At 48.0% G+C, this 14,191-nt stretch overlaps 1 long non-coding RNA gene across 1 annotated transcript in view; it reads left to right on the plus strand.

Moving 5' to 3' along the window:
- Positions 1 to 14,191, plus strand: part of LOC132011458 (uncharacterized) — a 44,784-nt gene that overhangs the window by 30,140 nt on the left and 453 nt on the right. The gene's annotated exons all lie outside the window — the stretch shown is intronic.

Consider the following 14,191-nt stretch of genomic DNA (forward strand, 5'->3'; position numbering starts at 1 on the left):
AAAGATGGCACTATGACCTTTATAGGACAGGCCAGTGCGTGTCACGGACCTCCTACAGAGGCCAGCTGGGCTCATGCCTTCAGAAACAGTGCAGTAAGCATGAGGGGGGGTTGGGTACGGGAGACCCCCAAAGGGCCTGGCCTGGACCTGCTCACAGCCTGTGCTCCCAGCGGTCTGAACCACTGAGCAGTGGGGGGAAGTCGTGTTTGCTCCTGACTCAGCATTTTCATCGGCCACAGGGTGTGATATTAATGCTCTTGGTGGCTCAAAGGGAGGGTGTGAGTCACAGAAAAGGACACAGAGAGAGACGACGTTCCCTGAGCATCTTTTGGTCCCATGCACGATATCATTTATCTCTTCCAACAGCGTGAGGAGTATTATCTTTGGTTTATAGGAGGCTCAGAAAGGTGCCTTGTTTTGGCCAAGGTCACAGGATATGTGTTTAGGAACTGATTCCAGTCTGTCTGACCCCAGAGTCCATGTGCCCGTTCACTGTGCTCTGGGACCTTCTCCCTGGGAGGCCTTTCCCTGGAAGGGCGGGAGGAGGGGCTGGGCCCAGGACATGCCTGGCTGCCAGGCTGGGGCAAGTTCTGACTGGTGGGGGCCTCCTGGGATGCTGTGCTAAGGGGAAACCTGAGGCCGGCTGGACCCAGTAGGGGTTGATTTGTGATGTTAATCAGGGGTGAGAGAGGAGAGAAAGGCCGTCTGTGAGCTCCATCTGCGATTCCTAGGCCAGGCTTGTCAGGGTCTCTTCTAGGTGGGGGATGCCATTCTCCAGGAGCTGGAAGGGTGTTCCTGAGAGGGGACTGGGTGGGGCCAGGGTGCAAAGCTTTGCTGGGAAGGCAGCTCTGGGCTGCACAGACCATCTACCTGCCCTAATGGCTGGTGACCCGTGCTGGCCATTGCAAGAAGGATGCCCCAGGACATCAACCTGTTGGGATAATGCTGCTGGGGGTGCTGAGGGGAGGCAGGACCTTCCAAACCTGACTGTGCCTGAAACAAAGGAGATGGGAAGCAGAGCCAGCACAAGGAGACCCAGGGGTCCTCTAAACCAACACTCATTTTCCACTTAGGGAAACTGAGGTCCAGAAGGCTTCCTCCACGGTGTCCATGATGTGTCTTACTTAAAATTTGAAAAATGTGGAATGGGCAGGGTTGGCAGAAAATGTAGCCATCTGTGGATTAGGGCTCCTGTTTACTGGGGCCCCCTGGGTGTCAGGCAGCGTGCTACCCGTGCTACCTACGTCAGTGGCATCCTCTCACAGCACCTCCCAGGGGTTGGGGACCAGCCTACTTGACAGGGGAGGGCCGAGAGCCAGAGGGGTTCAGTTCCTTGGCACAGTAGGGAAGTGGATGAGCTGGGACCTGGGCAGACTGACTGCACCGCTGGGGTCACAGTCCTGGGTGATGTGGGCTGAGAGCTTGTATGAGGATCTCCAGGAGCCCTGCCTCCCTGTCCCCTAAGATGTCTGGGGGGGCCTCTCTAAAGCAGACAAGGGGGTCTGTAGACCACATTTTCAGAAACACTGCTTATGCTGTGTATAAAAATCCCCAGCTGAGAGCCCAGATGAAGAAGAGGCAGAGTGATGGCATGAGAATTCTAATTCTAACCAAGCATAGCTTGTATGTAGCCCACTGTGTGCCTGGCACTGTTGTAAAGACTTTGCGTATATTTTAATTCATTTAATTCTCACTCTAAGTCTCTGAGGTAGTGACTCATGGCCCTAATTTACAGATGGGGGAATGAGGCACAGAAAGCTTCAGCAACTTGTCTGTGGACACTCCTGTGCACGTGGGGAAGGGGCAGCCATGGAGCCCGGATGCGGGGAAGGAGAGAGTGAGACCAGAAAGCCTGTGATTTTGGGCAGCTCCCAGGTCTGTTCCAGAGATGGAGAGATCAGAAGCCTTTGTCCTAAGCCCCAGCCAGGTTTCTCGATGCAAATCTTGGCTGTGAGCTCAAGGAGGGAGGCCGGTGGGCAGCCCCTGGCCGAGGCCCCATGCTGTGGCTGGTGTGGGGGAGGGCTCCTGCCTGTCAGATGCAGTCCCCCTCCCAGTGTTCATGGACCCAGCAGGGCCCTCGGGGGCTCTTACCTTCTTCCCATGGACAGCTCCCATGGCAGAGTGGGCACCAGGCCTGGGTGGGCCTCGGGGGCCAGGTTGGGGATCCTTCTTGCCGGTGCTGATCTCAGGAGCCGGGGCCCAGGGGGTTCCCCGGGCCAGGGCCCCCCGTCCTCTCACAGCTCATTCTCCTCTGGCACAAAGGAGGCTTTCACAGCTGCTCCTAAGCCCAGAGCTCCTCAGACAGGCTTAGGGTGATTGATCCTGTCAGAGGGACTCGGTGTCTCTCTCAGGAGGAGAAACAGGCCTCCAGGGTCAGGGGAGAAGCAAAGCGGTCCTCTGCACATGCAGCCGGCAGCTGGGGTATAGCGGGTGACCTCTGGCTGGCCTAGCAGGCAGGACTTGGCCTTCTCGCCGGCTGGGCACTGATCCACAGACAGGTCCCGGACGGTGGAGGCTATGTGGGACAGCCGGGGCGTGCGGCTTGGGGCGGGCTTGTGTGGGGACGCAAACCTTGGGCTGGACAGCCCCATTACTAATTGATCTTTGAAGACACTTGGGAGCAAGGGCTCTCCCAGAGCAGGGACTGAGAGCAGAGTACTTCATTCACCAGGATGGTAGTCTAGGCGGGGAGGGCTGGGCTGGGCTGGGCTGGGCTCGGGCCAGGAAAATATCTGGAGGCCGGATTCCAGGCTCAGAGCCAAGTTCTCAGAGACGCCCCAGCAGTCACCCTCCTCCTCACTTGTCACCCCCTTTCCTTCATTTTATCGCCAGCATGGGACGAGGTTAAGGCCGAGAACCACCTTGGGCTTGATTCCCAGCTCTTTCCTCCCAGTTGTGGGACCCCAGGGGGGCATGACTGGACCTCTGAGGGCCTCAATTTCTCCATCTGTAGGTGTGCATGTTCCTATAATGCTCTGACGGCTGAAAGAGGTAGGGGTGTACAGCTGAAGCCATTGTCCTGTGAAAGCGTAAGTCAGAGGAGGCCATTCCCTGTTTTGGACTCCTTCTCTTGGCCAAAGGGGGAAAACAATGGCTCCTGACCCCATAGGGTGACTTGTGTGAAGCTCTGAGCAGAGGATTTGGACAACAGCAGTTGTCCAGCGAAGTCAGGTGCTGCTGTTATAATGCTGTTAATGCTACTCGTGATGGAACCAGTGCCCCTTGGCAAGTCCTAGGGAGCCAGTTTTATTAAGCAGAACACCCTTTCTTAAGAGGTGGCTGGGTTGGGGAACCCTTCCAGCCCTCCCTTTCCTCTAGCCTGGCTCGGAGGTGGTGATGGTTTATGGTACACATGACTGATGAAATGGCAATTGGTGGTAAAGGGTCGGGATGAGGTGTTCTAGATCCAGCTTTGCCCATAGAATGAAATTCCCCATGGTCCAAAGTTCTGTCCCATCAAGTCTTGCTTGCCTCTCAGACCTCATTTCCCATTCCCTCTGTCCCTGACAATTCCCGGATCATACCACCCTCCTCCTCACCCCAGGGCCCTTGCAGATGCTACTCTCTCTGCCTAGAATGGTTCCCATCTCTTTCCCTTGACTCCATTTTTTTTTTTTTTAAAGATTTTATTTATTTATCAGAGAGAGAGTGGGAGAGAGCGAGCACAGGCAGACAGAATGGTAGGCAGAGGCAGAGGGAGAAGCAGGCTCCCTGCTGAGCAAGGAGCCCGATGTGGGACTCGATCCCAGGACGCTGGGATCATGACCTGAGCCGAAGGCAGCCGCTCAACCAACTGAGCCACCCAGGCGTCCCACCTTGACTCCATTTTTAAATCTTGCATAGTTCTTTCCTTTTATCCAACAGGGCCCATTATCACCTCCTCAGAGAAGCCTGCCCTGACTCTCTATGCAGACTAGCCTCCTGGGATCTCGGTTTATTACTTTTTTTCATAGCATTTATCAGCAACTGGAAGGATATTATCTCTGTGTTTATTGTTCAGCTCCTGCACCCGAATGACAGCTCCACAAAGGCTGGGACCTGGTCTGTCTCATTCATCAGTTTACCCCCTGGGTCTAAAATAGAGCTTGGCACATTGCAGTTACTCAACAAATATTGGTGAAGAGGGTGAGTACAGGATGGGGGATGAAATGAAGTAGTCTAAGTAGGTAGAGTGTCTAACACAGCCCTAGCTCCTTGCAAGAGCTCCCTGTCCTGTCCCCTCTGGGCAAGCAAAAATGTGGCTCCTTCCTTTGCTCCTTCTTCTGGGTCCAGTCCCTGGCTCAGTGCAACCCCCCCCACCCCAACATTCCCTTTCTCCCTGTTTCATTCATGGCCGGGGTACAGCTTCTGATTTCCTGCCGTAAGGAGAGCAGCTGCAAAACTGTAAAGGGCAGTGACTACATTGGCTGTCAGCCAGAGCAGTAAAAATGCCAGAAGTCAACCCTGAAGATCAAACCCCTTTGGCGGCCATCCCATAATTATCCACCAGCTTGGCTCTTGGTGGGATGGGAGGAGAGAAAAGGAATTTTCCCCGTTTATTAATTGTTCCCCATCTGCTTGAAGTCCTGCTGTAATGTGACTTATGAGCTGCACCGAAAGCCTGGTGGACGGGAGGCCTCAATTGGCTGAAGGTCCGAAGCCCGGCTCCTGGCAGGATGTGAGTCTGCAGTGAGCGAACGGGACCCCAGGCCAGGCCAGGAAGGGGGCGTGGTGGCCCCAGGCACAGCTCCCAGCCTGTCTTTCTCCATCTGCGAAATGGACCTAAACTCCTGCTCCTTCCTGACCCACAATCTTGTAAAGGGAAGCAAGGCTTACAGAACGGGGGAAGGTTTAGAGAACGTTGACTCAGAGGTTCTGAGCAATTTTCAAATGTCTTTAGAGGCATTCAGGTGGAAGTGGAGCAGGAAGCAGAGGCGGCCTGGGTGTGGGAGAGGAAGGGGAAGAGGAGGAGGAGAGGGAGGAAGACATTGTTCACCCCTGAGTAGTTTCAGGGCAAGTATTTCTGAAGGGTTTGTTTCGTGTAGGGGGCTGGGATTCCAACCCTTAATCTGAGGTTTCTTAGCTGTGTGACTTTGGATGGGTCCTTTGACCTCTCTGAGCCTCATTCTCCTCAGTATAAAAGATAACAAAGGGCCCGACCACATGGGGCTGTGAGAATGAAATTCATATAAACCCCTGCCCAGAATATACAACAGCAATTCCACCTAGAAGTTAGGTGCTGCTGTTAATGTGATAGTCAGTCCACCGCCCATTTTAAGTTCCAGGCACGCGACCATCAAGCACAGCACCTTTCCCCAAACAGGGCAGGCAGGGGTAATCTTGTTCCCTTTCCCTTTCTAGCTTAGGCTGCCACCTACTGGTGAGAACCGGAATTACAGCTGCAGGAAAGCCCCGCAGGGGCTGAGGGAACAGACTGCATCACACACCCTGCTTTTTGCCCTCTCCATCCTCAGTCCTGGGAGAGAGGAGTGGTGTGCTGGTGGCGGAGAGGATAGGGAAATAGGAGTCCCAAGATCTGAGGCCCGTGAGTAACCTGCAGAGACTCCTGAAGCCTTGTCCACCCTGATGATGAGAGAAATCCATCAAGTCTTGTCTGGTTTACTTCCCGAATATCCCTGGCACTGGTCCTCTATTTTCCATCCCCATGCCATCGCCTGCTCCAGGCTACCACTCTGGCTGATGCAGCAGCCTACGCGCTGGCCTCCCTTTCTCCACTCCCTTCTCCATACAGCAGCCAGGAGGAATTTTCAAAAACTGCAAATCTGATGGGGTCGTTCCCCAACTTCAATCTCTCCCCATGTCCCCCACAGCCCCTGGACAAAGTCCGAGTCCCTGCACCCAGTCCCCAGGACCCTTAAGCCTGTCATTCCTTCCTGCTTAGTCCTTGTTACCCGCCTCTGCCCCTCCAGACCTTTCCAGCTTGCAGGCCTGGTTCATGCTGCTCCCTGGCCTGGCCTCCCTCCCCTCTAGACCTGGTGAACTCCTGTGCCTTCTGCAGGCTTAGTGTGGATGCTGCTTCCTCCAGGATGCCTTCCCTGATCCTGCAGTAACCCCCTACCCCCGACCTGAACATAACCAAGTCCTACTGCCTCTTGATCTGGGTCCTCCCGTACTATGAGCAGGGACTGTGTCTGGTTTTCTTCACCGTGGTGTCCCCAGTGCCTACCCAGTTCTTGATGTGTAGCAGGTGAGTTACGACTGAATAGGAAACAGTCTCATAAGGGGACTATAGACCTAAATCTCTCCGCCATTTTCCTGGACTGTCTTGCCTAACCCTGAGCTGACCTGGGGGCAGGGTTCCCCGTAGTGGCCACCGTGCCCTGACAGTGGTGTTGAGAATCTGATAGGCATTTGCCATTTTTGCGATGCCCACCCCAGGGGGACCTATAAGGGGCTGGCTCTAGAATGCCATGTCCTGGGTAGGTTGGCATTATTAACATTAATAATAATTTACATCAGGCTGGGAGCTGGCTTCAAATTGTCCCTTTGCTTGGCTGTGTCCCTTTCCCTATCTTGCTCCCCCACCACTCCCATACCTGCGTCCTTAATAAATCACCTGCACGAGAACACTCACCTGCCAGTCGGCTTCTGGGATCCACCCTGAGAAAGGCAGCATGTAAGAGGCATGATGTAAGCCTTGCTTTCCTCTACAAGATTGTGGGTCAAGAAGGAGCAGGTGTTTGTCCATTTCGCAGATGGAGAAAGTGGGGTTACAAGCTGTGCCTGGGGCCACCCAGTTATTTAAATAAATAGTGGATTTACTATTACATTATTAACCTTATTAACTGATGGTCATTTGGGCTCCCTTCCAGCAGATAATGTGCCAACTGAGGCCTGCCCCTGGGTGAGGGGGGGGAGGCACGAGGGGGCATGACCTGTGGTCTTTGTGGTCTCAGCCTCCTGTCTTTCCCTCCACCTTGCATGCAACAGCAGGGGGCCTCTCCACAGGCCCCATGTGGCAGCGGCAAGAGAGGCTCCCTCGTGCTAAGCCTTTCCTCATGGTGAACTGACCCTCTTTATGACAATTCCTACACACCAGGTGATCATGTCTCCTCATCCAGACCCATCTGGCTGTCCATGGTCACTACCTCTCCCAGGGTGTGTGTGTGTGTGTGTGTGTGTGTGTGTGTGTGTGTGTGTATGTGTATATATATATATATATATATGTATATGTATATATATGCATTTATTTATATATGTGTGTGTGTATAAATTTTTTTTCCTTTTTTGACAACTTTTAGTGATGTGGATATTTTATCATATTTCATGCCCATGAGCCCCTGAGAGATGGACAGAATCCTCCATTTCTCACAGGGGCACTCTGGCTCAGAGGAGACATCTGCTCACCCAGCTAGCCAGTGGAGAGCCAGTGCTCAGACCCAGGCTGGGCTTTCCCTCCACCACACTGCCTGCAACAGAGTAGAATAAGAAGTCAGTCAGTTGAAATATAATGACACTAAATTCATATCTTTCAATAGTTACCCTGAATGTAAATAGGCTAAATGCCCCAATCAAAAAGATACAGGGTATCAGAATGGATAAAAAACCAAGACCCATCAATATGCAGTCTACAAGAGACTCATTTTTAGACCCAAAGACACCTCCAGATTTAAAGGAAGGGGGTGGAAGACAATTTATCATGCTAATGGACAGCAAAAGAAAGCTGGGGTGGCAATCCTTATATCAGATAAATTAGCTTTTAAACTAAAGACTATAAAAAGATGAGGAAGGACACTATAGTTAAAGGGTCTATTCAACAAGAAGAACTAACAATTATAAATATCTATGCCCCTAATATGGGAGCAGCCAATTAGGTAAGCCAATTAATAACAAACTCAAAGAAACACATCAACAGTAATACACTAATAGTAGGGGACTTTAACACCCCCCTCACTGAAATGGACAGATTATCCAAGCAAAAGATTGCCAAGATAATAAAGGCTTTAAATAACAAACTGGACCAAATGGGTATCACCGATATATCCAGAACATTTTACCCCAAAGCAACAGAATACACATTCTTCTCTAGTGCACATGGAACATTCTCCAGAATAGATCACATCCTGGGTCACAAATCAGGTCTCAACCAGTACCAAAAGACTGTGATCATTCCCTGCATATTTTCAGACCCCAATGCTCTGAAGCTAGAATTCAATCACAAGAGCAAAGTTGGAAAGAACTCAAATACATGGAGGCTAAAGAGCATCCTACTAAAGATTGAGTGGGTCAACTGGGAAATTAAAGTAGAATTAAAAAAATTCATGGAAACACAACTGTTCAAAATCTTTGGGATGCAGCAAAGGCGGTCCTGAGAGGAACATACATTGCAATACAAGCCTTTCTTAAGAAACAAGAAAGGTCTCAAGTACACAAAGTACCCCTACACCTAAAGGAGCTGGAGAAAGAACAGCAAAGAAAACCTGAACCTGAACCTGAAGAAAAATAATAAAGATCAGAGCAGAAATCAATGAAATCAAAACCAAAAGAGCAGTAGAACAGATCAACAAAACTAGGAACTGGTTCTCTGAAAGAATAAATAAAATTGATAAAGATAAATAAATATATTGATAAACCCTTGGCCAGACCTATCAAAAACAAAAGAGAAAGGATCCAAATTAATAAAATCATGAATGAAAGAGAAGAGATCACAAGCAGTACCAAAAAATCATGAATGAAAGAGAAGAGATCACAAGCAGTACCAAATAAATACAAACAATTAAAGGACATATTATGAGCAACTATATGCCAGCAAACTGGACAATCTGGAAGAAACGGATGCATTCCTAGAAATGTATAAACTAGAAAAACTGAACTAGGACAAAATAGAAAACCTGAACAGACCCATAACCAGCAAGGAATTTGAAGCAGTAATCAAAAATCTCCCAACAAACAAGAGCCCACCAGAGGAATCCTACCAAACATTTAAAGAATTAATACCTATTCTCCTGAAACTGTTCCAAAAAATAGAAATGGAAGGAAAACTTCCAAACTCATTTTATGAGGCAGGCCTTACTTTGGTGCCAAACCCAAAGACCCCATCAAAAAGAATTAGAGACCAATATCCCTAATGAACATGGATGCAAATATTCTTACCAAAATACTAGCCAACAGGATCCAACAGTACATTAAAAGGATTTTTCACCATGACAAAGTGGATTTACTCCTGGGCTACAAGGTTGGTTTAACATCTGCAAATCTGTCTTTTATTAAGGTAGTGTATCACACTGAAAGAACAAAAAGCATATGATCCTCTCAACAGATGCAGAAAAAAAATATGACAAATTACAGCATTCTTTCTTGATTAAAACTCTTCACAGTATAGGGATATAGGGTACAAACCTCAATATCATAAAAGGCATCTATGAAAAGCCCACAGCAAGTATCCTTCTCAATGGGGGAAACTGGAGAGCTTTTCCCCTAAAGTCAGGAACACGGCAGGGCTGTCCACTGTCACCACTGCTATTCAACATAGTACTCCAAGTCTTAGCCTCAGCAATCAGAAAACAAAAAGAAATAAAAGGCATCCAAATCAGCAAAGAAGAAGTCACTCACTCTTTGCAGATGATATACTTTAGGTGGAAAACCCAAAGACTCTACTCCAAAACTTCTAGAACTCATACAGGAATTCAATCAAGTGGCAGGATATAAAATCAATGCACAGAAATCAGTTGCAATTTTTTTTTAAATTTCTTTTCAGCGTAACAGTATTGTTTTTGCACCACACCCAGTGCTCCATGCAATACGTGCCCTCCTTAATACCCACCACCTGGCTCCCCCAACCTCCCCCCACTTCAAAACCCTCAGGTTGTTTTTCAGAGTCCATAGTCTCTCATGGTTCACCTCCCCTTCCAATTTCCCTAAACTCCCTTCTCCTCTCCATATCCACAAGTCCTCCATGTTATTTGTTATGCTCCACAAATAAGTGAAACCATTTGATAATTGACTCTCTCTGCTTATTTCACTCAGCATAATCTCTTCCAGTCCCGTCCATGTTGTTACAAAAGTTGCACTTCTATACACCAACAGCAAGACAGAAGAAAGAGAAATTAAGGAGTCCATCCCATTTACATTTACATTTTTACAAATTTGGGTGCATTTACAATTGTAAATTGTAATTGTAAATTTCCACCTAAATTGTAAATTGTAAATGCACCCAAAACCATAAGATACTTAGGAATAAACCTAACCAAAGAGGCAAAGAATCTGTACTCAGAAAACTATAGAAAGAAATACAAATCAAAACCACGATGAGATACCACCTCACACCAGTCAGAATGGCTAAAATTAACTAGTCAGGAAACAACAGATGTTGGCGAGGATACGGAGAAAGGGGAACCCTCCTACACTGTTGGTGGGAATGCAGGCTGGTGCAAACACTCTAGAAAACAGTATGGAGGTTCCTCAAAAAGTTGAAATAGAGCTACCCCAAGACCCACCAATCGCACTACTGGGTATTTACCCCAAAGATACAAATGTAGTGATCTGAAGGGGCACGTGCACCCCAATGTTTATAGCAGCAATGTCCACAATAGCCAAACTATGGGAAGAGCCTAGATGTCATCAACAGATGAATGATGGTATATATAACAGAATGGAATACTGGGCAGCCATCAAAAGCCTGAAATCTTGCCATTTGCAACAACATGGTTGGAACTAGAGGGTATTATGCTATGCAAAATAAGTCAAAAAAAGACAATTATCATATGATCTCACTGATATGAGGAATTTTTTTTTTTTAAGATTTTATTTATTTATTTGACAGAGATCACAAGTAGGCAGAGAGGCAGGCAGAGAGAGAGGAGGAAGCAGGCTCCCTACGGAGCAGAGAGCCCGATGCAGGGCTAGATCCCAGGACCCTGAGATCATGGCCTGAGCCAAAGGCAGAGGCTTTAACCCACTGAGCCACCCAGGCGCCCCTGATATGAGGAATTTGAGAAACAAGACAGAGGATCACAGGGGAAGGGAGGGAAAAACGAAACAAGATGAAACCAGAGAGGCGGACAAACCATAAGAGACTAAGGAAACAAACTGAGGGTTGTAGGAGGAGAGGGGGGTGGGAGGGATGGGGTGGCTGGGTTATGGACATTGGGGAGGGTACATGCTATGGTGGGTGCTGTGAATTGTGTAAGACTGATGAATCACAGACCTGTTCCCCTGAAACAATACATTATGTGTTAATAAAAATTAAATTTAAAAAAGCTATTTCATGGTCAAAAAAAGAGGAAACTATAGAATACTCATGAAAGAAACTGCGGAAGACACAAAGAAATGGAAAAATATTCCATGATCATGGATTGAAGAACAAATATTGTTAAAATGTCTATGCTACCTAGAGCAATCTACACATTTAATGCAATCCCTTAAATGGGATTTTGATGGAATCAAAATATCATCAACGTTTTTGAAAGAAATTGAACAAATAATCACAAAATTTGTATGGAACCAGAAGAGACCCTAAATAGCCAGAGAAATGTTGAAAAAGAAAACCAAAGCTTGTGGCATCACAATTCTGGACTTGAAGCTCTATTACAAAGCTGTAATCATCAGGACAGTATGGTACTGGTACAAAAACAGACACATATATCAATGGAACAGAATAGAGAGCCCAGAAATAGACCCTGAACTCTGTGGTCAATGAATCTTCAACAAAGCAGGAAAGAATATTCAATGGAAAAAAGTCTCTTCAACAAATGGTGTTGGGAAAATTGGACGGCCACATGCAAAAGAATGAAACTGGACTATTTCCTTACACCACACACAGAAGTAGACTCAAAATGTATGAAAGACCTCAATGTGAGACAGGAATTCATCAAAATCCTTGATGAGAACACAGGCAGCAACCTCTTGGACCTCAGCCACAGCAACTTCTTCCTAGAAACATTGCCAAAGGCAAGGGAAGCAAGGGCAAAAATGAACTATTGGGACTTCATCAAGATCAAAAGCTTTTGCACAGCAAAGGAAACAGTTAACAAAACCAAAAGACAACAGAGTGGGAGAAGATATTTACAAATGACATATTAAAGGGCTAGTATCCAAAATCCATAAAGAACTTCTCAAACTTACACCTGAAGAACACATAATCCAGTCAAGAAATGGGAAGAAGACATCAACAGCCATTTTTCCAAAGAAGATATACAAATGGCCAATAGACACATGAAAAAAATGCTAAGCATCACCTGGTATCAGGGAAATACAAATTAAAACCATCGTGAGATTACCACCTCACACCAGTCAGAACGGTTAAAATTAACCAGTCAGGAACCAACAGATGTTGGCAAGGATGCAGAGAAAGGGGAACCCTCCTACACTGTTGGTGGGAATGCAAGCTGGTGCAAACACTCTGGAAAACAGGATGGAGGTTCCTCAAAAAGTTGAAAATAAAACTACCCTACTAGTACTGGCACCCAGCCAGCCACCACCATGCCCAATCCCATTACCCTGTTTTTCCCAGGGCAGATCACTCTCAGGGATTAAAGGGGCAGTTAGGGGAGTTAGTTGACAACCCTCCAATAACCCTTATGCAGACACTCACATTTGTGTGGTGTACAATGCCTGACAGCTGCATACACAAATAAAATAAATAAACAAATAATAAACAAATAAATAAAAAAAACTAAAATAAATATATATATATATATATATATATATATATATATATATATATATATATAGAATGGAATACTGTGCAGCCATCAAAAAGCCTGAAATCTTGTCATTTGCAATGACGTAGTTGAAACTAGAGGGTATTATGCTGGGTGAAATTAAGTCAATCAGAGAAAAACAATTATCATATGATCTCACTGATATGAGGAATTTGAGAAACAAGACAGAGGATCACAGGGGAAGGGAGGGAAAAATGAAACAAGACGAAACCAGAAAGGGAGACAAACCATAAGAGACTCAATATTAGGAAACAAAATCAGGGGTGCTGGAGTGGAGGGAGTGTTGTGAGGGATGGGGAGCTGGGTGGTGGACACTGGGTAGGGTACCTGCTATGGTTTGTGCTGTGAATTGTGTAAGACTGATGAATCACAGACCTGTCCCCCTGAAACAAATAATACATTATATGTTAATTAAAAAAAAGATATGTCAGCCAAGAGAAAAGGGGTGGCACCATCAGGGTCCAGGACCTGCAGAAAGGTGCCATTCAGTCCTGGGGACTGGGGAAGGAGGGTGACCAGGTGCAGCGGCAGCCCTGTGTAGCACTGATGGTCAGGTGTGAAGAGGACCCTGCCTCTTGGAACAAAATGGCAGGAATGGAGCACATGCATTTGCGTATGTAGCCGTCAGGCATTCTACACCACACAAATGTGAGTGTCTGCATACGGGTTAGTGTGGGGTTTCCAGCTAACTCCCCCTTTAATCCCTGAGAGTGATCTGCCCTGGGAAAAACAGGGTAATGGGACTGGGCATGGTGGCGGCTAGCTGGGTGCCCTCCTTAGACTTCCTCAACCCAGCCTGTTTAGAGTTGGCCTGTTAGGCTCTGAATACCCATCTCAACCCCACTGCAACTGTAGCCCAAATTCCAGCCCACCATGGCCCCTGGCTGAAGGGTCCCACACTGTTGTCCTCATCTCTACCCTAGACCCTCTGGGCACACTGGAAGCCTCGCCCATCCCCAGAGCCCCACATCCCTGTGTGCAGGACTTGAGTGTCTGGTGGTCCACTGCTCAGGGCATTTGCACTTCCATGGGAGTTTTGCAGTCTCCCTGGTCCACACCCAGGAGCCCAGGCATCAGTCCTGTCTGCCTCCATGTCCCCCTCCCAGGATTTGGCCTAGCCACGCCACCCATGGCCCTTCTCAGACACCTCAGGCAGGGTGTTTGTACCACGTCCCTTGGGCCTTACCACCTCTGTGGTCTCCAATGGCTGGTGTCAATGTCTCTTGGCTAAGGACTCACACTGCAGCCACGGGTGGCCACACTTTCTTCTGTAGGGCAGATAAAAAGTGCTCAGGAGTTCCCATCAGCCCCAGCGCTAGCAGCTCCCCAGCAGTGACAGGGTGGTGCATAAGCAGCTCAGCTCCCTCCCCCTGGCTCAGAGATCTCTGATATGTGTACTCACGGATTCCCAGGAGGCCTCGAGGAACTAGGCTCCCCTCACGCACAGCCCTAAGACAGTCGACAACACAGCCTCTACTGGTTGCCTTCCCCTTCCCATCTGACTTCCCCACCCCACTGGTGTTTTCCAG

This window comes from Mustela nigripes, chromosome 2, assembly GCF_022355385.1.
Source record: "Mustela nigripes isolate SB6536 chromosome 2, MUSNIG.SB6536, whole genome shotgun sequence".
Taxonomy (NCBI): Eukaryota; Metazoa; Chordata; class Mammalia; order Carnivora; family Mustelidae; genus Mustela; species Mustela nigripes.